The sequence below is a fragment of the Teleopsis dalmanni genome, chromosome 1 (genome assembly GCF_002237135.1).
Source record: "Teleopsis dalmanni isolate 2A chromosome 1, ASM223713v2, whole genome shotgun sequence".
Classification (NCBI taxonomy): Eukaryota; Metazoa; Arthropoda; class Insecta; order Diptera; family Diopsidae; genus Teleopsis; species Teleopsis dalmanni.
In genome coordinates this window covers 212337152-212361439 of record NC_051846.1, presented here as the reverse complement: position 1 = coordinate 212361439, position 24288 = coordinate 212337152, and the positions used below count along the sequence as shown (strand labels likewise).

At 32.4% G+C, this 24288-nt stretch overlaps 1 protein-coding gene across 1 annotated transcript in view; it reads left to right on the top strand.

Moving 5' to 3' along the window:
• LOC119667217 (protein scalloped-like) overlaps nt 1-24288 on the top strand; it is a 48211-nt gene that overhangs the window by 19708 nt on the left and 4215 nt on the right. The gene's annotated exons all lie outside the window — the stretch shown is intronic.

Sequence of the window (24288 nt, the reverse complement as noted above, 5' to 3'; positions counted from 1 at the left end):
AAAAAAAAAAAATTGAAAAATACTTAAAATTTCTTGAAATTCATTAAAAGCCATAAGAAAACAAATTCCAAAGAAATTTTCGGAAATGAAATTCCGGTGAGCGAATTCAATTTCGTGCCCGCAACACCTTTAGGCCATTTCACCTTGCACGACAAGCCCATCCGAAGGAATATCGCAAATACCGCCGCAAATGCTGCAGCTGACAAAACCCCAAAAATACCAACAACAACAACAACAAGAAATTTTCAATTTGGTTTGAATTGCTCGACTTTACGCGCTACGCAAATGAATGAAACCAAAAAAGAATAATGAAATAAATAAATAAGCAACGCAAAAAAAAAGAAAATAAAAATAAAAATGAAACGCCGCACGTCAAACGATTTCAAAATTAAAAATCCGCGAAATTGTTTTACTTTTTGTTTCAATTTCATTCCTTGCTTACTCTCGCTGTTGTTATTGCTTTTGTTATTCTGGTTGTTGTTGTTGTTGTTGTTGTTGCTGTTTTTTTTCTGTTTTTACCACAATTTGAAAGCTTTGGCACTAGTTTTATGCGAGCTTTGTTTATATTTGTTGTGTTTATTTGTTTACTGTTGCTACTGCTGTTGTTGTTATTGTTGTTGCGTTAATATTTGGTATTGTCGTTGTTGTTGTTGTTGTTGTTTTTGTTGCTGTTTGTGATGCGGTTCCATTTCAGTGCGCTTCCGTTTCCGTTTGTTTGTGCTCATACGCTTAGGCGCTTCTCATTCAAAACAATTTGTTTTATGAAGAAATTTTCGGCGCTCCGAAAATTTTAAGATTCATTTTTTCGCTTGGTTGTACATTGAAGTGTGAGAGGGGGAAGGAGGGCGGGTATTAAGCTTGCAATTATGATGTTCATGACTGATGCTGACTAAAATTTTTTTAATATTATTTCCTTGTTGTTGTTGTTGTATATTTGATTGGGCGTAGCTATGAATTAAATTAATATTTCTTCATTTAAATATTTCAGTTGAAAAATTTTTAGGGATAAAATAAAATTTTCAGTATGAAATTCTTCACTTTTTAATAATCGTTGTTTTGCTTGGACTAATACGTGGCAACTCTCTTCGTGCCCTTAAAATGGTTTCTGCGGTAAAGTGCGGATAATTACATTTTGCGTTAGCAAATTTTCTACTTTTATAGCCGAAAAACGGAAATAAAATGCTTAACAAGAGGAACAATTTTCTTTCAAATTGTGCTCCAAAAATATTAAAATTTAAATAGGAAAAGAAAGAAATTATAAAGGATATTTAAGGACTTGAATGTTGGAATGTTCGAGGTTATTGTACTGGGAAGTGAATATATATGAAGAAACATTCATTTGTTGTGAATAATAAATATTAAAATTATTATATTTTTTATATGAAAAAATATTCTAATTGATGTATACGTAGGTTTTGAAATACTAGAATCGGTGGATAAGACCAGTCTATACCATCGATGCCAAGGATCTGCTTCGATCTAATGGCTTATTGTGTTACCGTATAATAAACTCAGAGGCTTAAAACCCACCTGGAGTATATTACTGGGTTATCATTTTAACGAAATGTGTCTTTATTAGGAGACAGATTGTTGACGTTGCTTAAAAATAACGTACTCCTAGTTACTATCCTTGGAACTACTGTACTTTGATCTGGGCATAAAGTGATTACCGGGTTGGAAGTTTATCATGTTTATATGTTTTGAACAGCTGGTATTTAGCTTTTATTCGAAGGACGGAGTATTTTTCGTTCATTTAAGATCAGTTAGCAAAACAAAATCAGTCATAGTCTCAGTGTTCTGCTATGCTAGGTGGTTGTGCTCAACTTATTCTATTCTATGCTCTGACAGTAGACCCGTTCCTGTATCTTAGTTTTTAGAAGCACTGTCTTAGGGAAGTTCTAAGCGATTTTTCGGTGTTGGGCATGGAGTTTCAATTTTAAAATAAACAGGCAACGTTTTTAATACCTGTACTAGTGATGTCGGACAGATCCTTCATATGGAAATACCGTGGAGTGAATGAACGGCTTCTGGTAGGTGCTTTGTTTGCTGCAGTATTCATTGAAATGAGCCCTTAAGTGATCAATATAGTTTACAATAAGACATCAATGACTTTTTGAATTTTCTATACCTAGAGTTAATTTAACAGAAACTAACAGAATATCCTTGTATGATTGGTCTAAAGTCAGCTTAATTTATGTCCACTTTCTTATTATGTGCTCTCACTTGTACTATTAATATGTGTATACCAATAACCATTAAAAATTTCTATAAATTTATTTTATTTAGAATATTTAATTCGTTTCTAATAACTTAATATATAAAATATTTAATCTACTTTTGTTTTCAATTTCGAGTTACTTTATTCCCAAAATAGTTTACCAGGATAGACAAGTAATTTTGATTGGTGTCTATCAAATTGCACTCATAGAGTAATGCCTTTCACAAATATAAACATTTTTAGGAAAATCCCCAATTAATTTCTCTTGGTTTTTATTTGAATAAATCATCAATTTCAATAATAAAATTACTTAAAAACATAAAACAGATTAATTTTGTGCCAGAACAGCTTTTGGCTAAATTAAAATTGAATAAAATTAGAAAATCTGATGAATTTCATATGAAGGCCGTAGTAGAAAATTTGGAACGGCAGAGATTTGTCAACGATGAGAGAGTTCAGGACTCAACATAAACAAAATCAAATTGACAGTTTGACATTTTAAAAGTCGAAAATTTTGAATAAACAAATGTGAAAGCGTCTGCATCAATATTTTGTAAAACAAAGCTCTAGACAGTTGAAAAGATACACAGACGCAGGGACGCAAAGACGCATAGACGCACAGATGCACTTGCAGTCTGACAAACAGACAGACAAACAATGAAAATAATTCCTAACAAACTCAACTAAATAAAAATAATTTTAAATAAGAAATAAATTGAAATACGTTTAAGTTTATCATATTTAAAGTAAAACATATACTTAGATACTCAGATACAAAGATACACAGATACATAGATATGTAGATGCAAATACGTGTGGTTGTTTAGATACTGTATCTATTGTATAAACATTTTCAACTACAACAGTCAACAGTAACAAGAAGTGTAGCAGCAACATCAACAGCAACTACAGCAATAACAACAACAATTGCTCCTCAAGTATGTGCAAATGATACTCTAGCGTACAACGTACTTGACTTGTGTTGCTGCTGCTATTGCTGCTGTTATTGGTGTGTTGTTGTTGTTGCTGCTGTTGTAGTTGCTGTTGCTACTGCAGTAAAGTCGTTAAAAGTAAAATGAGAAAAAAAATGGATTGTATTTTGTATTTATTACACGCCAAAACGACATCACAAGAGACCACGTCGTTGGTAGTTGATTCCAGGTACAACGACAACAGGCATGGAGGTAGCAATGGAAGTGTAGTAATGGAAACAAAAACAATGCCATATAGCAATGAGGGAGCCAACAACAACAACAACCAGCAACTACCAACAAGTAACATTCACCATTCAGCATCTTCATTCATTGTATTTGACTAGAAGCTGCGAGCTGTGAGCTACGATATTGCATCCAAAGGTATTTCAGCATATTGGAGTAAAGTTAAAATTAAATGTAGATACGGATTCATTCATTACTGGTGTATTGTAAATGCATTTACAGCATTTAGATTCCGGCTCTTCGACTTTTGACTTTAGTAGAGTTCGCCGGTACTGTTATTTCCTAGTTGTTGCTGTTGTAGTTGTTGTTGTTGCTGTTGCTGTTATTCTTTGAATTCAAAAAATGTCAAATTGTAAAGGAATTTGTTTTTAGTTACATTTTATCTTTTGTTTTGAGTTCTTATAAAAATATTCTTTTAATTTCAATTTACTTTTATTTCATTTTATTTTCCATTTTATTTTATTCATTCGTCATTAAAGATTGAAATTCCTTGTCAAATCTTTAAGGATTTTTACATATAAATTACAAGTTGTTTTCATTGGAACTACATAGGATACGACTGGTATGTCCTTTCACTGCATTGTCAGTCTGTTCGTATTTGGTTAGGAGAAGATCCTGGAACATATGTTGATATATTTCAAAATTTTTTTGAAGACATTAGAAAACTTCATTTAAATGGTATTCCATTTTTTAAATAAGGTTTATATAAAAAATGAATTTTTGTTGCAAATGGATTTGAAATGAGACACGAAAGATGAGACATACAAAAAAATGTCAAACATAGGCAACAAATTAAAAAGAGTTGGGAAATATAAATCACATAAATCATCAACATTATTTACTTAAATACTTTAAAAGTATACACAGTTGATCATGATAAATCTTCATTACTAGAATATTCTTCAGAATAGAAATATTCTATTTTAATATTATTGTAAATACATGCAACTGAACAGTAGTTTGATTCCACTGAATATATACAAATTAAGAGGATAGTTTATCCACTTTCAATATGGATCCATAAACTCTGCCTAAGGCAATGGAATAACATCCAAACATGTCAAAACACAGCTTTACTGATTGCGACCGATTGTCACCTCATCTTATATGTTAATCATTTGCATGCAGAATCCCAAATGCTTCTCATAAAAGAACAAAATCAACTGCTCATCATGCAATATCTTGCATTCCACATAGATAGACTTCCCAATGGCATCATGTTTAACAGAGCCTTTCCCTCAAGATATTTTCGTAGATTCCTCTCTTCGTATCATGGATATATCAATATATATTACAATGAAGCTAATATCAGTGAAATTGATGCAGTATCCTTTTCGAACCATAACTTTATTGCAACAAAGTTCTCAGAAGGGTTCAGCCGAATCTACCAAGTAAAACGACGTGCAGTAGGAGCTGTACTGGTGCAATTGAGATTATGATATAGCTATAAGCTTAACAGTTACTTGTCATGAACAAATCTATTCTTAACGTGTGCTTTAACTGCTCTATCAACATAATGTCGCCCATCTGTTTTCCAGTACCAACGTTCATACAAATCTTAGACAAATCTATCTTTGGAATCGACAAAAGAAGTGCTCAGTTTTATCTGTCTTAATTCGGGTTGACTTCATTTGAAATCCCACCCATCCGCTAATCCAACCTTACTTTTTTATAACCCCTACCCATTCAGATTTTAACCCATGTTATTTATTTGTCATTTAATTCTTTACATGTTATCTACTTTACAGATCCCTGTGGGCTACAACAACAACAAGATACGATGAAATGACTATAGTATCAGCTAACAGCACTTACAAAAAGATTAAAAATTTCTGTAAACATCGTCTGTAAAAGTCTTTTTAATGTGAATAACCACAACTATTTAAAAGTAAAAAGTCATTAGACCTTACTGGTACATATGACTTCCTGCAACATTTCAATCTTAATTAACTTCGTCATTTTCCCTTATCATACATAGTCAGGCCGCGGTTAGAGCTGACGAAATGTTGTCAATACTCGCGTGTCTCGTTTTCCCGTTTTGCTGTGCCTTTCTCAATTAGATTTTGGCTTGGATTTGATTTAATATTATTTTGGTTTGCTACCCCATCCCCCCTTTCTATTGTGATTGAAGCATTTTATTAGGTTGTTGAGCCAGGCTGCTTACCTGTCATTTTCCTTATTTTAATTTCAATTCTTTCATTTCCACTCCTGACTGCCTTGCAGTTTTCGCTGCAATGCTGTGGTTGCTACTATGAAGCGCGGTGGGTCCTACTTTTACTTGCAGATTTTGCTATTCCTATTCCTGTTTTTAGTTTTTTCTTGTTATTGTTGTTTGTTCTTCTTATGTTTTATTTATTGCGGTTTCGGTTGCAGTTATTTTTGTTGCTGTTTCTGTTGTTGTTGTTGTTGTTGCTCTTGGATTTATATGTTGAGCTTTTATTTAGTTGCTCTTTCATGCAAATATATCACTTCATGTTAGTCTAGTTAAGTCTTTCGGCAGTGACTCGTGTTTCCACTTCAAACTCTTGCGCCAATAATATGTTACAAGCTTTATTATTTATTTTTGCTTTTTTTCATTATTTATTCTTTATTCTATTTTAGCTTGTTTTGTATATTTAATAATTTAAATTAACCTGCAGCTAAAATGTTATCATAGTCACAAGCAAACTTGTACTTACACGTCCAACGCTTTGCATCTTCCACATTGGTATTTCCCTTGTGGTTGGTTGGGTTGGCTTGGCTTGGCTTGGCTGGCTTAGCTTGTTACATGGTGGCATTGGCTCCATGCCAGTATGTGTGAACCAAACCAAGAGAACGTTTGTTGTAAATACGGTTTGAGGAAACTTGAGCAGCTGTTCAATGTTGTTGTTGTTGCTATCGTGGCTGTTGTTGTAGATTCATGGGTAAACGCTTTAGGCCAAAATACCTTGTACCTTGTTTAATGCTGGTTTTAATTTTTTCCAACTTATTTTCCTTTCGTTCTGTGGGATTAGCATGCAACGTGGTGATTGTGGGAAATTTAAATTTTTTTTGGGAAACTTTATGCATCATCTGCGTTTTTGTTGGATTACAAAGTAGAGAAATATACTTAACCATAATGTGCCGTTCGTAGTCGTTAGAGTTAAAAGTTAATTGTTTTAGTGGAAACTGAGAGCTGAAAGCGATGTTCGTGTTACAACATTTAAATTCATTAAAGACTTGTTAATGATTCTGGTAGTTATATTAAATTACTTTTCCAGAATTTTTTTTAATTCTTATAAATATTTCCACGTAACTATGTAAATTTCTTTGGTAATGTAGTCACATGAAACGTTTTGAATATATCAAAAATATATTGTTTAATATTAAGTTAAAAATTAAAAATTTTGTTTTTATATTTTTTTGCACTTATACGTTTCTATTGTTTTTGCATACATTTTCTTTGTCATTAATTAGTGTTGCTTAATAATTACAAATTGAAAATAGAAGTCATCACATTTACAAAATAGAAGACTTTTATAAGCAATAAAATTTAAATTAGTAATAATTAATGAAGTGCAAAACAACAACAATTACGAGTGAAAATAGCTTCAAGGTTTTCTCAAAATACAGCGCAGGCACGACGACATTATAATTGTACATTCCCCTCCTCCATCTATCTACTCACTCACTTGCACAATTAATAGCACGATTTTTGCTTGTCAAAGCAAAGAAATTTTTCTTGTGCTCTGCACATACTATACACCCCATCCCCCTTCCGCCATTCGCCATTCGCCATCACCCATTTCCCTAAATTATAATGTACAATATTAAAAGGTTGCTTGCAAAGGTCATGAAATTCTTTGCTCATTAGCGTAACCGAATTTGCACCTTCTACAAGTGAGCCGCCCACATTCCTACACATTCCTACACATCCCTCCAATCCCTTCGTGTGTTGTTAATGCTACATTAACAATGGTACATTGTTGACAGAGCAAACATAGCACATACATTATGCAAGTGAGTGTCTTGCAGATGGCAAACAATTCCGAGTCCCGACAGCTGCTGTACTTCTGCCTCTTACAGTGCCGATGTTGTTACTGTAGCTTTAGGCAGTTTTTGTTAGGGAGGGGAGCTGTCATAGGAAATGAGGCGTCTTCTTGTGCATGTAAACTTAACAAGTGCATGCATGCCAACACACACCCACATACATACGCATATGTATGTGCGTGTTAGTGTTCTCTAATATATTTGACTGTTTTCTTGTACATATCATTAGCAGACAACATTTTGTTATTCTATTTTATTTGTTGTTACGTGTATGTACGGATCTATGCCCCCATAATAAACAACAACAAAAAATAAATAAATTTTTACTTTCTTATCGTCGTAGCAGCAGTTGTTGTTGTTGTTGTTCTTGTTGTTAGTACAACTTTAGCTTGTTTGGCATCATGCCTTCAAGGCACACATCATACATGTTCCTCCTCAAAATGACGAGCAGCACTAACGGTATATAACGAAAGCACAAGCAAGCGAATGAGCCAACTGACATTGATTCAGTCCGAGTGGAAAATGTTTGCCAGCAAGCAGTAAGCAGCAAGACGACTAAGACGGCAAGAGTATAGTTATGACGTAGCGCTACACTAGACGCAAGTAAGCATGGTTAATTATTATCTATGAGCTACACAGTTGCTGCAACATGTGAGACTACGTAACCTCCTGCTACAGTATCACTGTCTTATCTGTATGGCTAAGTGTGCACAACGCTGGGCTCATTCACATTTGTGGGTGACTTTGTATACTTCGGTATATTTCAGCCATGCTTACATGTACACTTTTTGCCGATTGCCGGTGTTGTTGTTGTTGTTCTTGATGGTGTTTTTGTTTTTTTTTTTTTCTTTTGTTGGCAATCACAGCAATATTTGCTCTAATTGTGTATAAGTTGTTGTTGCTTTCAATAAGGGGTTGCCATATTAGTTGCTATTTTGCTGACGTTGCTGTTGACTGCCTGCTGCTTTTTAAGTTAATTGCATTTTGCTCAATTTAATATTAAATTTAATTAGGCAAAAATTGTTGAGGTGAATGGCAAAAACGTCGAAGAGGTGAAAATAAAAAGCTTTTAGTGCAAAAGTGCAAAAATTAAATTTTGTATTTCTTGCGATAATTAAATTATATTAATTTATTTAATTCTATTACATTTAAGTGAAATCCAAAAAGAATAAATAGACAATTTCTGCTGTAAAAATTACGATCACTCCTTGTGGCGGAAATTACGATCACTCCTTTGGAAGTGTAATTAAGAAGTAGTTTAGTACAGTATCTGTAAACAATAGAGAGCAATTATGACTATGGTTTTTTACAAAACAAATAAGTAATGATCAATTAAGAGATTAAAGGTTAGTATAAATGCTGAGAGTATCCCTTTTCTTCTTCTCAGAAATAGTATTATTAAAAAGAGAAAATGGCTATACTTAGGTTTCTTTGAAAAAAATTCAATAATTTTGTTTAAATCATAGAGAATTCGAATATAATGACTGATTGATGATTGCTAAGGACAAGGTAGTGAAGCACATCACAGATGCATGCTTATTCTAATAATTTAGTACTGAACCTTAACACTTCATAGTAAGTTGATTTCAAGAATTTTAATTCTGTTTCATGGTAAAAACTCAAATTGATTTTATAATTCTTCTTTAGTACAAGTTTATTTCAAATCAAAATACTAAAAATCATTTAGATATAAATAATATAATTTATTATTATTTTAACACGTTTTAGTATATATTAAGGGAGTAGACAAAACTTTTATATTCAGCACTTATGATGACCCGACAGTAATTGGAAAGCATAGAAGATAGCTTGCCAATAAGACAAAATAAGTCTACGGAACTCCATTAACAACTAAGGAAATCACCAACAGAGAACATATGCACTAATTAATGAAGAAATCACTGTACTAACTATGTTCTTAACGGCTACCGAAAAGATCTCGAAGATCTGTGTAACACAATTTGATTCAAATCAATTCAAACTTCTTCAATCTTTGCTTCAAGTATATATTCACAGTAAAGGAATACTAAATTATTATTAAATCAAATTATTGTCATTGTAAATATGGTTCCTTTGAATGATAAGAATTAATTAATGTTAGTTCCATATCAATTGTGTAATATTTCAATATCACAAGTACGAGAATACCATTTTCTTAGAAGAGTGGTGAGTGAAACTTGTCCATCAATATTGAATCAAAATTCTATTCATTTACTAAATATGCGAAATATGAATAATATGTGAATGCATTGCATTACAACAACAACAACAACAAACCAACCAACTATTAACAAACAAAGCAATTCTCTAGAATTTCACACAAACCGAACGATTTGTTGGGTCCTTCAGAAACTTCCTACCACTAAACGATTTGACGATTTGACGTACCAAACTCTGTGCAAGAATGGCATTCACTTGTGTAATTTGTGTGCTTTGTTTTAATTAAAATTCAAATCCAATGAACTTTCATTAATTACGTTTAACACATAGAAACATAGACACTCAACACACACACTCTCACAAAGTTCCGTTAAATATTCCACATAGCCAAGCGTGAGTGCTGTAAGTAAATGTGGCGTACGTTTCTGCGGCGAACAGTCGTAGCGGCGTTTGTCTGCCCGTTGCAGCGTGTCAACAATTCAATTAACGTGTTGATGATATTGTGGTGTGCTGGATGGCATTGCCAACAACAACGGAAACAGCAGTTGCAGCATTGCCATATAATATATTGCATACTGATTTGTGGCGCATCTGTATGCGGCATACATAGCGGCGGCAATATGTTTTCGGTAGTTGTTTGGCGTTGTCCTGTGGCGATAGATTCGACAACAGCGAGATCGACCGATGCATGCAAATTCCTCAACAGTATTTTTACAGTATTGTTATTGCTTTTGTTGTTGCTGTTACTGCTTATATTGTTGTTATTGTTATTGCTATAGTAGTAGTAGTAGTAGTTGTTGTTGTTGTTGGTACACAGGAATTTAATGAGAAATTAATTGTGGTAATGTGCTCGGGATTTGCAACTGCAACTGAATGCCGCACTTCAATAAGCCGCAGTTGCTTCGCTTCATACGCTCATTTCCCATTCCGTTTCGTTCTGCGGGACAAAAGCAATTTCAGCTCCAATCAATTCTCATAAAAATTCAATCGAAAAAAATTGATTTTAAATTAATAATTATTTTATATCTGCTTTTATTTTATTTTGCTCGTTTTATTAGTATCTGTGTATGTATGTATGTATGAATGTGCATTTTGCTGTTAAGTTGCTTGCATTGCCAGCTGCTGTGCTTGGAGTTTTTGCTTTTAATTTTATTATTTTATCTTAATTAATTACGAAAAAATTTCATTACAAAAAAAAAATGCAATTCATTAAATAGTTTTAATTGTTTTTTACATAAAAAAAAACTTTTTTTTATATGTTAATATATTGTAAATGAAGAGAAAACTTTTGAAAAGTTTGTTGGATAAATGCTAAAAATCAAATTTTGAATAAAATTTATTTTTTAGGTCATATAGATATTACGGTTAGTTAGTTGCAGTTGAAGAACGATAAATAACTTTCTGGTAGACACAAAACACAATTTGTGATTTTTATCCGTTTTAGTAGCACATTCTTAAAAAACCTGAAGATATAACAAAACGAAAACCAAATTCATCTGGTAGATTTTGGAAAATTTAATAGATCTTTCGTACGTATCGATGAATGTCGGAGAAACTGTCAAAAGACTTTAGTACTTTAGTACTGAGTATTAAAAGAAATATGCAGTTTATCGGCGTGGGTTGCTATACAGATGTGACCACTCTGAACTGGAGTAAGCTTTGCAATTTTCATGTGGTTCCATTCAATGAGTTCTCAAAATCTGGTATTGTTATATAAAATTCATGTTAGTCAGTAAGTTACACATGACCTAAGAGTCTTCCATTTGTCATTGGTAAGTAGAGTTAAGTGCTTATCGTAACGGTCTTTACAAGAAAATAAAGCGGTGGGCCTTGAAATATATCTATGGATGTAGAAATACATCCATGGTGAACAAACAGTCTGCTTTTTCATTTTTTTCCCCTTATATTTCTTTCCTGAGTTTACACTAGTAACAACGCTTTCGAAAACCAAGTTAATTTACTTGCTTATGATGTATCTAATCAAAATATATTACAACAGTTTTGTTTATAGTTATATAAAATGTATTTATAGATTTATAAATGTAGATAAAAGTACAATTAATTATACACAGATTTTTATTCATCTTTCTTCTCATTCTCACATTGTTGAATATTTTTTAATTTTTTTGAATTTTTTTTCTTAATTGAATAAATCAATTAAAAGTTAAAATGTTAATTTCCTTGTTACTCATACGCCCAAGGGTCCGTCGGAATTTCACCTCAACTGAACGTACACTGTGAGCAAATCTTTCTCTTCCGTTTCGGTAACTCTTATTTTCTAAAACTTTGAATTTTATTTAAACGCAAAATCCACACTGAAAGGTTTTAGAGGTAAAAACAGAAAACTGGCCTATGTTTTCAATTAAAAATATGTCTAAAAAATTTATTTAAAAAAAATTGCAACAAAACTACCATCAAATGCCATTTCCCAACTTGGTCCTTTTAAACTTATGCAGCTCTATGTGTGTATGTATGCATTGTGATTGCGTGTATGAGTGCAATACTGTTTGTGTAATTGTGTTGTTTGCAATGGCATGCGTTACACTTTTTTGTTTGCTTGATAACCGTTTGTGTTATTAGCCTGAAGCACACTTAACATGCTGTTGTTGTTTTTTCCGACAAGTTCTGTTGGAGCTATAATTCTGTTAAATAAGCTTAGTTTTATGTTATTTGAATTAAGATGGTAATAGTGAATGAAAATAAAAGTATATTAAACATACTTATTTAAGATTTTCAAGGTTTACTCGTAATAATTATGATTTTTATTAATTTTTTACTTTTAATAAATTTATACATAATACAATTTATAAATATTTTACAATTTCTAAATATTGTTGAGTTCAAAAGTTTGTTTTACATAACTTTACATAAGTGACTTTCTCAACACTTCTAATAATCCATGACGCTTTTTATATTGTTAAATCAAGTTCATCAGTTCTTTATGATTAGTTTAAATAAATAAAATTTACTTCAGATATCGAAACGAATGCCAATTTTATTTTTGCAGCGCTCTGTTATGTTCAAATTGCAGTCACTAAAGTCATTTAAAATCTGGTACAAGAACCGTTGATGTGGGATCATACTTGTTACATTTGATATATTTGCATTTGCAACAATAAGTTTTTTATTATTACTCTTACTGCTTTTTTTAACGTACTGCTCATGTAACAATTCAATTTTTTTTTTAGCCCGTTTTGTTTTATTGAATTGTGTGTTCAGTCAATGTAACTGACCAGTTGAAATGTGCGGCCTACAATAAAAGGCACACCTCAACGCATCACACAACTTAAAAGTTAACATCTATATTAACAGAGCCATTGGCAGTTGTTGTTGTTGTTGCTGTTTTTGATGTTGATAATGGTCTCTGTTTCAAGGGCGGTACTTGAGACCTACAGTGGCTTTTCATTTGCAATTGTATTTGTAACAATAACTAACGCAGTGCAGGTACCTACACTAGCTCACTTGAGTATGTTTATTTGTATATTTGTATATTTGTAAATATGTAAATTTGCTTATTCAGTGAGTTTTAAAGTAAGCATTAATTTTTTATTGTTTTTATTTTCATTCTTGCCAGCAAACTCTAAGCATTTTTATACAAGTGTACTCGCATGTAGTATGTGGTAGTGTGTGTTATAGTGTATGTATGTCTGTTAGTTGGATCATATCTTTGCAAATTTAATTTGCAATAATTGAATTTTCACAATTTTTTTGTGTATACAAATTTCTTTGTTGTTTTTGTTTTTGTTTTTGCGTTTGCCTTGCAGTCAAATCCATTTAGATTTTAATTTTCTTCTGAAGCTTTTTTGTTTTACCTTTGATTGTTGTTGTTTTTGTTGTTATGTACACTGAATGGTTTCCTTTGTTGTTGTTGCTTTCTTAAAAAGCATATTAAAATGAAAATTTAAGTTGTATTAAAATTTTGAATTTAAAATTTATTTAAAGAGTTTGTGTTTTAAGCCCTGAGGTTGGACATTTTTTAAATAACTCAATTATTGGCTAAAAGAGTCAAAGTGATTTATGATTTAATTAAAATCTGCTGTAATTTATTCCATCACTTCGCATAATAACGCAAATGAAGTTTATTAAAATAGAGTTCATCCTCTTTTATTGATGTAAAAAAAAAAAACAAATTTATTGTTTTGTATTTATTATTTAATTTTTTTAATTATTATTGTAAAGTATTCAAAGCAATAACATTAGTAATTATTGAAACGACTAAAGCTAATATTAAAATTTGATTTTATTGCATTTTTCGCAAAAGTATACCATTTGCATATTTTTATTCTTCCACGAAGTAATATCACTTTTAAAATATTAAATTTTAGTTTTGAAAATATTTAAAAAATAAACTTACAGTACTATTCTACAATTGTATGTTGGAGTCCATGCACTACATGCACTACAAAAGTGTAGGTAGAATGAACGACGCATATAGCGTTATTTTTGCCCGTTGAAAGAGACATCTACATCCCAATTGCCAACTAAGCCTATAGTGGCTTCTATTGGCTATGGTGTTTCTTTGTTTCATCTCCAGTCTCCAGTCTGACTCCAGTCTAACACTCCAGTCTTGTTCGAAACGACGGTGCTAAAATAGATAAAGTCTTTGGCTACTGCGAAAATACGGTCGTCAGTCATCAATTCAGAGTCTGAACGACGAACTTTTCTAGCAGTAGCCGACATATATCTCATTTTGGTTCTATTCACCAATAAGCCAATTTTCGTAAATTCCTTTTCGATAGCGACAAAGGCTATGATGTCGATGTCGTCAAACATCGAATACATTTTTAAAATACTGTGCCATTACGATGAGCAATTGTCCTCCAGATGATCACTTCCATGACGAAATTGAAAAGATTATGTGATATGGGATTACTTTGTCTCGCAGGATTGACTGGACTTTGCCTCGCAGGAAATTTGGATTGACTGGATACTTCCTTGACTGAGCAAAGTAAATACATTATTTTTAATTTAATTAAAATTAAGTATATTTAGTAATGTCTGCTAAATATTCACATTCAATCAAAAAACTATTTTGAATTAAATTCAACTTTGGATAATTTGATTTACTTTGCTTGAAGTCATTATATAAATTATGTAGTCAATTACTTTATGATTATTTGTGGTTTTTTTTTGGCCGAAAGCATTTATTACTTGAATATTATAATTTCTATTAACTTTAGCTAATTCGATTATGGACCCACATAGCACAAGTGCACAGTATAAACAATGAAATATTCTTAGCTAATAATTAATTACGCATATCCTTAACATAATTAAGAGTTATCTTTTTTGTTGACTAAACTCGAGCGCCACTCGAAAAGAGTACTAATTTTGTTGCAACTCATTTAAATGCAACACTGTGTTGCAAAAGTTCCAAGAGTCCCAAGTGACATTGCTGCCAACGCGACCGAAGACTATCAGTTACCATTGTGAGGAGGCAAGCGAAATGAGATGCAAATTTAATAAAGAAAAATGCCATGAGAAGCGTCCAAGCGTTTTTTTAAAGAAAATAATACTTTTTAAGTTGACAGTGTTGTTGTTGTAGTTGTTGTTTATATAAATTTTTAAACGTTTTCCTTTCGTATTTGAAATAATAAAGAAAACCACAGGCTTCACGCTGACAAATTATGATTTATGTGTCTTTGTCGTCTGTGGATACATTTCAAGTCTGTTTGTTTGTTTTGTTGTGTCTTCTTTCACAAAAAAAAATTTAAATAAATGATTTTAAAAAAATTTTTTATGCATAACAGTGTCTCAGTAAAAGTGTGGCAACACTTTTGGGACTTGTCACATCTTTTTTTGTCTTGTTTTCTCCGTGACAAATGGCGACAAAGCATAAATGCAAAAAATAAGAACGTTAATTAGCGAGTAGCGGGAGTTGCCAACTAATTGAAACACAGCTGAGTAATTAGCAAAGGAATTTCGGTATTAAAACTTTGTCACTCGGCGCATTACTTTGCATTAAATAAAAAATTTGCTATTAAATTATTGAAGTTTTGTAGAATTTAAGTATTTTTCAACTAGTAACTAGTGATTTCAACTAGTGGCAGACAACAGTTGTCACTTGGCAGTTGCTATTTTCATTGTGATTGCTGATATCAAATTGCAACCTATCCTTGGGCGCAGTTTGTCAACACAGTTGCAGGCTTTATTTTGAAACTTTAGCCAAAAATATGATGGAAACTTGTTAAAAGCGTAAAATGACTAAGAAACCCATTAAGACGTACATTTATATGACAAATCGTGCCCAAAGGCTGAAGTCTGTAGTCTGGAAAATTCAGCGGACTACTACAACAAAGTGTGGAAACGAGAAGGGAGAGGGGAAAAGCCAAATAGAGGAAAACCACCAAAATTGCAGATTTCAGCTGTCAAATATGTCCATAGCCAGAAGCGGCCTAAAACTTTATTGCAACACTGGTGCATTTGCCGCACTGGTGACGGTGTTGCCATGGCCAGTTTTGACAATAGGCGCCCCACATCCGATGAGTGTGAAAAGTTTTAATGCAGACGTCTTTTCTTGCTATCACATACTGTCGAATAGTTTTATCGCATTGGCGAGAAATGCTGTTAAGTCGAGCCGTTGTCTGTCCACATCACTATCTTCCAGTTTCATTTTTCTGCCTACAGCGTCTGTCATTTTCTGTGCCATGTTGTGTCGCTTTTTCGTTCGAAGTATCTCAGTTCCAACGGTGCCTAAAATTATTTTTGGGTCACTGACACAAAATTGAGTTCGGCGTACATAATTTGTTTATTTTTCTTTATTCTTTATTCTTGTTTTTTATTTTTTATTTTCATTTTTACTTTTGATATTTTGTGCAATGTGTGAAATTAAATTTATTACTTGCGCTGCTGGCGATGCACTGCCAAAATTTATGTGTTCATATAAAAATTGTGGATAATTTTGTATTGTAAATTGAATGAGCAGACGTAATTGACTTTAAACTGTCCAAAATGTTCAAATAGTTTAAGGTTATCATAAATATAATTTTAAACAAAAATGTAATTTATTATGAATTGTCCATTATAGTTATCATTTAATTTCCAAGGACTTCAAAACTTGCTTCACGCATTATAAATTATTCAATATTATATTTAGTTAGTTGGCACTTTGGCTGTAGTTCTATCAGTGCATATATGTAAAGGTGAAATAACGAGGCTTACTTCATAACTGATACAAATTAATTCTATGTAGAAGTGTTGTTCAGTTAATTGTATTCCATTGAAAGTTGAAAAAAATTCTAAGCTAAGTTGAGTATAGACTGCATGAGTGAATAAAGCAAAGGAGTTCAAAACAAAATGAGATATTAACAGGAAAAACGTAGAGCTTTACGACTTAACAGGTCTAAGACTAGCTCTTATTTAAAAAAATAAACTAAACATTCCGAATAAACGCGACTATATCAAGTGTTGGTATTAATTTTTGAGTAGATCATGACCTCTCACTAAATAATTCAGCTAAAGATCCAAATCTAAGCCAGATATTCATAAAGACTGCATCCTCTTCTAATCCTCTTTCTGGTAGACAAGACATTTTGTGGCCTCAGCTAAATCAATCTAGATAAAGAGACTTAATGGTGCGAAACAGTGTGACCATAGTAAGTTTTTGTGGTACAAACTGACTCGATCTCACCTGCTTTCAAGCAGAGCACACTCTATTCACCAAACAGACTTATGTTGTTAAGATACTAATACTGTTTAGTTGGATAGTTTTTAAGAATGTAACTAGAGCCCTCACCTGCTTTCAAGCTGAGCACACTCTTTTCACCAAGCAGTCTTATGTTGTTAAGATACTAATAAAGATCATGATGAGCCTTTAGATAACCTACAAAGACCTCATCTCTGTTCTACTACGCAATGATAACTTATCGTAACATATAAGTTAGTAATATTTAGAATTTTTGGGAATGATTTTAATATTTTTTTATTGCATTTGGAAAATATTAAAACTTTAAATATAATAAAATCTATATACACTTTCTTGACGTATATAAAACACAAAATCTACTTAAAAAAGAATTTATTTAAAAAAAAAATCAAATAAATTCCAGTACGTCAAAGAGAGTTGGATTGCCCGAGGTGCTCATCATATTGTTGCGCTTTTTCTGCTTGGCACACTCGCTAACTACAAAAATATTCTGTTTGCGGCTGATAAAACTACTTTTTTTCATATTCGTAGTAGAGAAACTCTACTACGTTTTTTGTTGTTGCATTTTTATTATTCATTTGTGCATTTTTAACATTTTCCGTGCTCGTTGCCATTGTACTTTTCAACGCTGCTTAACGCTAATGGCGGCTACATGTCAACTCATCTTCATCTCACTCAACTTTTTTACACCTTATTCCCGCAAAGCGAATCACAGAACTACTACTATTTTTTTTTAACTACCATTTTTCACTATTATATTACAGCACTACTTTTTCATAGCTTTTGGATTTTTTTGTTTACTTAGGCATAGAAATGAGGCGTCTGCATGATTTCACGATGTCTAACACGCCTCTTCGAGCCTACAAAACATAGTGCAGCATTTGAACGTAGCAGCTCGTAGAGCGTAAAATCGCTTTGGCAACTTTTCAACCTGTAGCCGCAAAGCAAAAAAGGAGCTGAAACTGAATAAGAAATCTTTTTTACGCTTTTGTTCCACAAAATAAAAATGTCACCAGAGGGAAAAAGTCATCATATTCCGCACGTTTTTTGCTTTCCGGCTTTTGTCTCTGTATGCCTGTGCATGTGCTCTGCTTCTTCCCCCCTTTCGCAACTATAGTTTTGTAGACTTTTTTCAGATTTTTTCGTTTTTGTAGCACCGTTGCACTAATGAGTTTCCGGTATTTCGTAGGACTCAGCGTAAAATTGTGGCAGCTGGCACGGCTGCCGCGGCTGCCTCGGCTGCAATAGTTAAAGTAGTTCATTCACGTGCAAACGCAGCAGCCGCAGTTGTGTTGTAAAAGGTAGTAAAAGCAACCGTGCACTATCAGTGCCACTATCAACACTGGTAATCACCGCACAAAATACTACACTGTGTCGCGTTGATTTTGTGTGGCGACGAGTGCGGATTTGCGAATTACACGCTTGGACTTTTGTAGTCTATTAGCCAGCAGGCTGGGCAGAGCCATGCTTAAAGTCGATTTAGAAAGTTGCTGACAGTTCCCACTTATCGGCTATGCGGATTCACTTTGGCTTCACCACTGAATTACGGTAATTTAAGTACAATGGCAGCAGTAAAAGTTTCCACCTAAACGAAATGATAACAGCTTTTGAAAAGAACAGAACTGAAATTGATATTTAATTGTTGGCAGAGTCCTCAGCTGCTCCTATGCTCCTATGGGTTTATGACTTTTAGTTGGGTTTATATTTTGATGGCACTGCTTGCGCTGGAACGCATTTTTGGCCAAAGATTTTGTTGATAAGTCAAAGGTTCAAGAGTATAGTTTTTGTTTAGTAACCATTTTGTAATTAATGGTTTTATGTACCGGGCGAGCGTGAACGTGAATATGTAGGATAATGGGTAATGGCTTGTTAATGGATACAAAGGATTGTGCCATCTACTTTTATGTCTTGCAAATTTGGATAATTAAGTTAAAGATTTACTGAAGGGAACAAAAGGGTACAAATGTGGCATTTATAACTGATGAAGATGAAGTTTGCCTTTAAATTCTATTTATGGATTTGTGGAAACGATTTAACATTAGGGATGTGAATATTAAGTGTTAAAGTAATTATGAATACAAGAAAACTGTTGGATTTAAAGGATAGATCAACTTTATAAGATTTAATAGCATAATCTGTGGAAATATGAAGTGAATAAAAAATAAAATTTGGAAATTAATAATAGTCAAATATGACACGTAATATTTAATATTTCAACAAAAATTTTTCTCAGTATTATTTCGTAATCCGATGTAGCTTCCTTGCAAGATATATCGACTTAAAACGTGGTGAAAAATATTGTTCAGAGTAGTAAAATATAAAAAAATTGCATTGACGAATCGGTCATTGCGGTGCATGAGAACTCGGTTAGATTGAACGAGTCTGTGTTAATATAAATCTCAATATTTCCACTCGAAGACATCTATTGTCAATTGCAATTTTCAAAAGAAGCCGCTGGTAGCAAGCTACATTAATTGTTTGTTCCATTATTCCTTTTAAACCAGTTGGTTTTTCAGATGAAGTTAGATTTGAGATTTGATACAATCGTTATTTTTGCCAGAATACTGAAGAAATAATATTCTAGATAAGCACAATAGTTGCATCATCTGAAAAAAGACATACCAAATGATTGATGGAATATATCTATTCTTTATAATGGCAACTTCAGCACAGTCGTTTGGCGAAAAACACCACCAAGAGAATAGAAGTATTGGTAAAATATACCAGTACGCTGTGCTAGCAATCTAGTAAGCTCATGAACTGTAGATGTGCTTAAACCCAAAAGACCTGTCGTTCTTTTTATCTAATCCAGTTGGTTTGGCAAATCCCTATAAGAGTTCGGAGAAAAGTATTGTAATATAAGGATAAGTCATCAGAATTCATCTAGTAAAAATAAAATTTCCTCTGAATGAATCTTATATAAAGATATGTTTTGTAAATAGTATAAATACATATAAATAATTACACTTTTTTCATCTTTCATAATTACAGTCCGCAGAATTTCTTTATCAATTTAATTTGAAATCAAGCTTGAGGAGGATTTGATGAGAAGAGAAGCAAAAACTTTGAAATTCGTTTTTTATATTAAAACAAAAATTAATATTCTCTAGAATTTTGTACGAGTCATGGTAATATCTTTTTATGATTTTTATTTTATTTGTTTTTTTATTTAATCAATTATTTGATTAGTCAGAACAAAGCGATGAATTCACAAAATTCGTTTTTGAATTCGAGATTTCAACTTGCATTCAGTAATTTTTTTCTTATTTCTAAAGTTATTCGAAGTCATTAAAGTAAAAAGTAATAAAAAATATTTAAATTTATTATTACTTTTGTTTATTTGTTAATAAAACATTTACGTACATACATACACTATACAATCCAAATATATAATGTTTTTGTTTGATGATCAGAAATAGTAATCAATTCATCGGATTTATTTAATTATGCATCCAATCCATATCGAGTTCAGAGCGATTGAACACAAAAACATTGCTGAAGAAATACTTTAAGTAAATATTTTACTTATTTTTAAATTACAAAATACTATTTGCATTAAAAATATTTTACAAATTCCATTCTTAGATACAATTGGTTAGGTTTTCGTTGATTTTCTACATATTTCAAAGCATTATTTAAAGTTTGCTTAAATTAAATTTAAAAATCTTTTATATAAAAACATAAATATGTAAATAAAATAATAAAAATCAGATTTGTTCGTATATACTAATCACATCAAAAAACGTATATATTTTTTCTGATAATAAATCAGCACTTCTAGAACTTAGCTCACATTGAGTAAATTCATAACTAGTGTGAAAGTGCTTTCAACTTCTCAAAGATCTTGCTGAAAGAAATAGGGTTCACATAATATGGACCTCAGGATACAGCGGATTACAAGTAAACTAGAAAACCAGAATAGGTTCGGTCCATACTTTATTAGGCCACATCATTCCGCGGTCCTTCACGGAGATTTTTTAAACTTAAAATTAATAAATACTTGGAAGGAGTAGCTTAGACTGATTAGAATAATGTAACTACCAGCAGACAAGCTAAATAATTCATGACCAATCAGTCAAAAGCCAGAACCAGAGCGCTGCTAATGCTGAACAGGAAAGGCTTTTGGCTTATCACAGGGTTTCTCACTGGGCATTGCGGAGTCAAAAAGCATCTATCGCATCTAGTTATCATAAATGACGAAAAAGAGGAAATAGCAGAACTCATTCTGTGTCATCGTGATAATCTGACGAGACTCACATTCAGGCACTTACCAACTGCATACCTACTTATGAAGGAAGTAGGCAACATCTCTCTAAAGGACATAATGGCATTTTTAACTGCAATGTACCTAAAATTAATGTGGTACTATAATCCTTAAGCATGCAGTGTTGTGGTTACATAGTTCCCAGCGCCTTCTTAAATCTAATCTTATCTAATATAATCATATCACAGTCCAGTGGTTAGTGCGACCATAATAAATAGTAAATAGTAAATTATTTGCACCATAAAAAGTCTTAAATAGAACAGAAAGCATAAATATAAAATATAGTTATTCGATATATTTCAGGTCTTCGTCAAAGTAACGTCTTTATAGTGTGGATCCAAGTTTTCCAACACAAATGTTTCGTCAGTGTACTTCTCCTACATAAAACAATTCTCGCTGTACTTTTTCTCACTAAAAGGTTCTGGTCTGTGCAAATTTTGTATGTCAGATTGCAGTCCACTGTCAGTAATCTGGAAACGCTTTTAATTTTCTCTCTGCTCAGTGTATGCAATCTATTCGTATTTACATTGCGTGGATTGATGAATCTTTTACCCCAAAAGGGCTCAGGTTCAATATTGACAAGATCAAAGTTCGATCAAAGTTAATATAATAGACTGGTTGTTAAATGGTATGTTAATTGTCTTTCTATTAGTCTTTATCGCTAAGCAAATAATTCTGCTTGAAATATAGTTAAGATATAGAACAATAGAATTCGAATTATTAAACTTCCCACGATGCTATAATAGCCCTGTCTTTTGTAAGATTATTAGTAACACAATAATTGTTAATATAAGAAGAGAGAGATTTGTGCTTCCTACTGAAAACCTTTAAAATACAATAGAGAATTTTTAAGAAGACATTAATATATCCATTGTTTTTATTCTGGGTTAGTCTTTCCAACCCAAATACGATGGTAATAAGTAAGTATATAACAGATACATTTTTAACAATAATTTTGATTTGTTATTTAGAAACAAGTCTTTATTTAATGTTTGATGTAAGATTTTGTCTTGATTTATTTTGTATCTTAAAACATATTTTTTTCTTTCTGATTTATGGGCTTGGCTTACATGGAAAATGTAACAGTAAAGTTCGAGTTTTTCTTACAAAATTAATGTACTTCTGTTAAAAAAGCAGAGCAGCTTTTGTTTACGTTTTTGTAGTTTTCAAGAAGTTTATTTTTTTACTTAATACCTATTTGTAAATTTAAGAACAATAAAGCTCTACAAAGCTACAACTTGAACAAGGCATGGGCTTTATGTAAACCTAAGCTGCATTCGTAGTTCTGCCTTTAATCTCATCACTTAAGTAAGTTAAGTAGTCACAACAAAGGACCTGACAAAATGTTTGTGGATGTATTTACAAATCACAATAAACTTAAATACACAAAAATAAATGAAAATAGAAGAAACGAAGTTATATGGAAAATATTTGCAGTATCTGAGGAGAATGCAGCATAGAGGGGCATTGAAGATATTTTTGCTGCAGATAAACAATTGCAAACGCCGGAGCAAATCGAGTCAACTTCAATAAAAACGCACAATGGACGACGGATGAACTGGACTGGATGTATGGATGTGTATAGACTTCATCAAACACGAAACAGGGCAGTGCGTGCTGTACGGACTGCATTGTGCCTTGCAAAGGCGAACTAACACAATTGTTGGCAAATAAGGAGGATCGAGACGACGAGGCAATAAATCCAATTTATGATTTTATGCAGTCGCAATTTGAATGAAATTCCCTGCAATTTTTCTTCATTTCTGTTTATTTTTGCACTGCGAGTGAACGAAATTCCCAGCTATAAATTATAGAAAGCAAACTTATTGGAGCTGTTTGGGAAGAAGTTGTCTGAACTACAAGGCCTCGCCGATGTAAAACGTGCATGCGTCTTCCGATTTCTGTCTGCAATTCGGAGTTCTTAAGATTTGTGGATGTGTATATTATTTTACTGCGTCTGCTTAGGATTTTATTTATTTATAAATATTCTTTTTACTATTTTATTTTCTTTTATTTTGTAACAGCAAAAATATTTGCATTTGCAATGCAACTTCTGTTCATCTTTCTACTTTTTTTTCGTTCCTTGAAATTTGTGTAAATTTGCTGCAATTTTCTTCGTCGTAAGCCAAAGAGTGTTTATCTTCTTTTGTTTAAAAAATTTTAATAAATTTTTTTCTATACACCAATTCTGTGCATCTGCTGACCTTTTTCTCTTCAGACTGAATCCAGTCGCAGAATTTTTTACGGTCAATGTTAGTCGAGTAACAAGCGTGAAATACGTGTATACGCCCTCGTCTCTTCGTGGCCGCACAAAGCGAAATGGGCGCAGCTTCTAGCATTAAGACGCATTGAGGAACTGAGACACTGAGGCACTGAGACGATTAGACTCAATTGGAGTGTGTCGGGTGCCCTTCTGATTTGGTTAAGATTTGTATTCGCGTCGAAATTGAATTGAGTTTAATTTGAATTTAATTGAATTGTTTATGGTGTGTCCAATGAAATCTCGGGCATGCGATCGCTATCAGAGTGAGGGACCGTTTTTCAGCTCAGTTTCAATGTTGTCAGTTTTTATTAAAAATGAGCACGATAAACTCATAAATATTGACGTCGTTGAACAATTAAATTTGAGATCAATTTTAATTTAATTGTCTCAAATATAGGAGAATACCAGAATATCTACAGTAATGGTTTCTATGTATATGAAATCGACACTGCATATTATGAAGTCAGTATTGTTAAGTAAGAATAAGACGTTTGTTAAACTTATACGTCAATT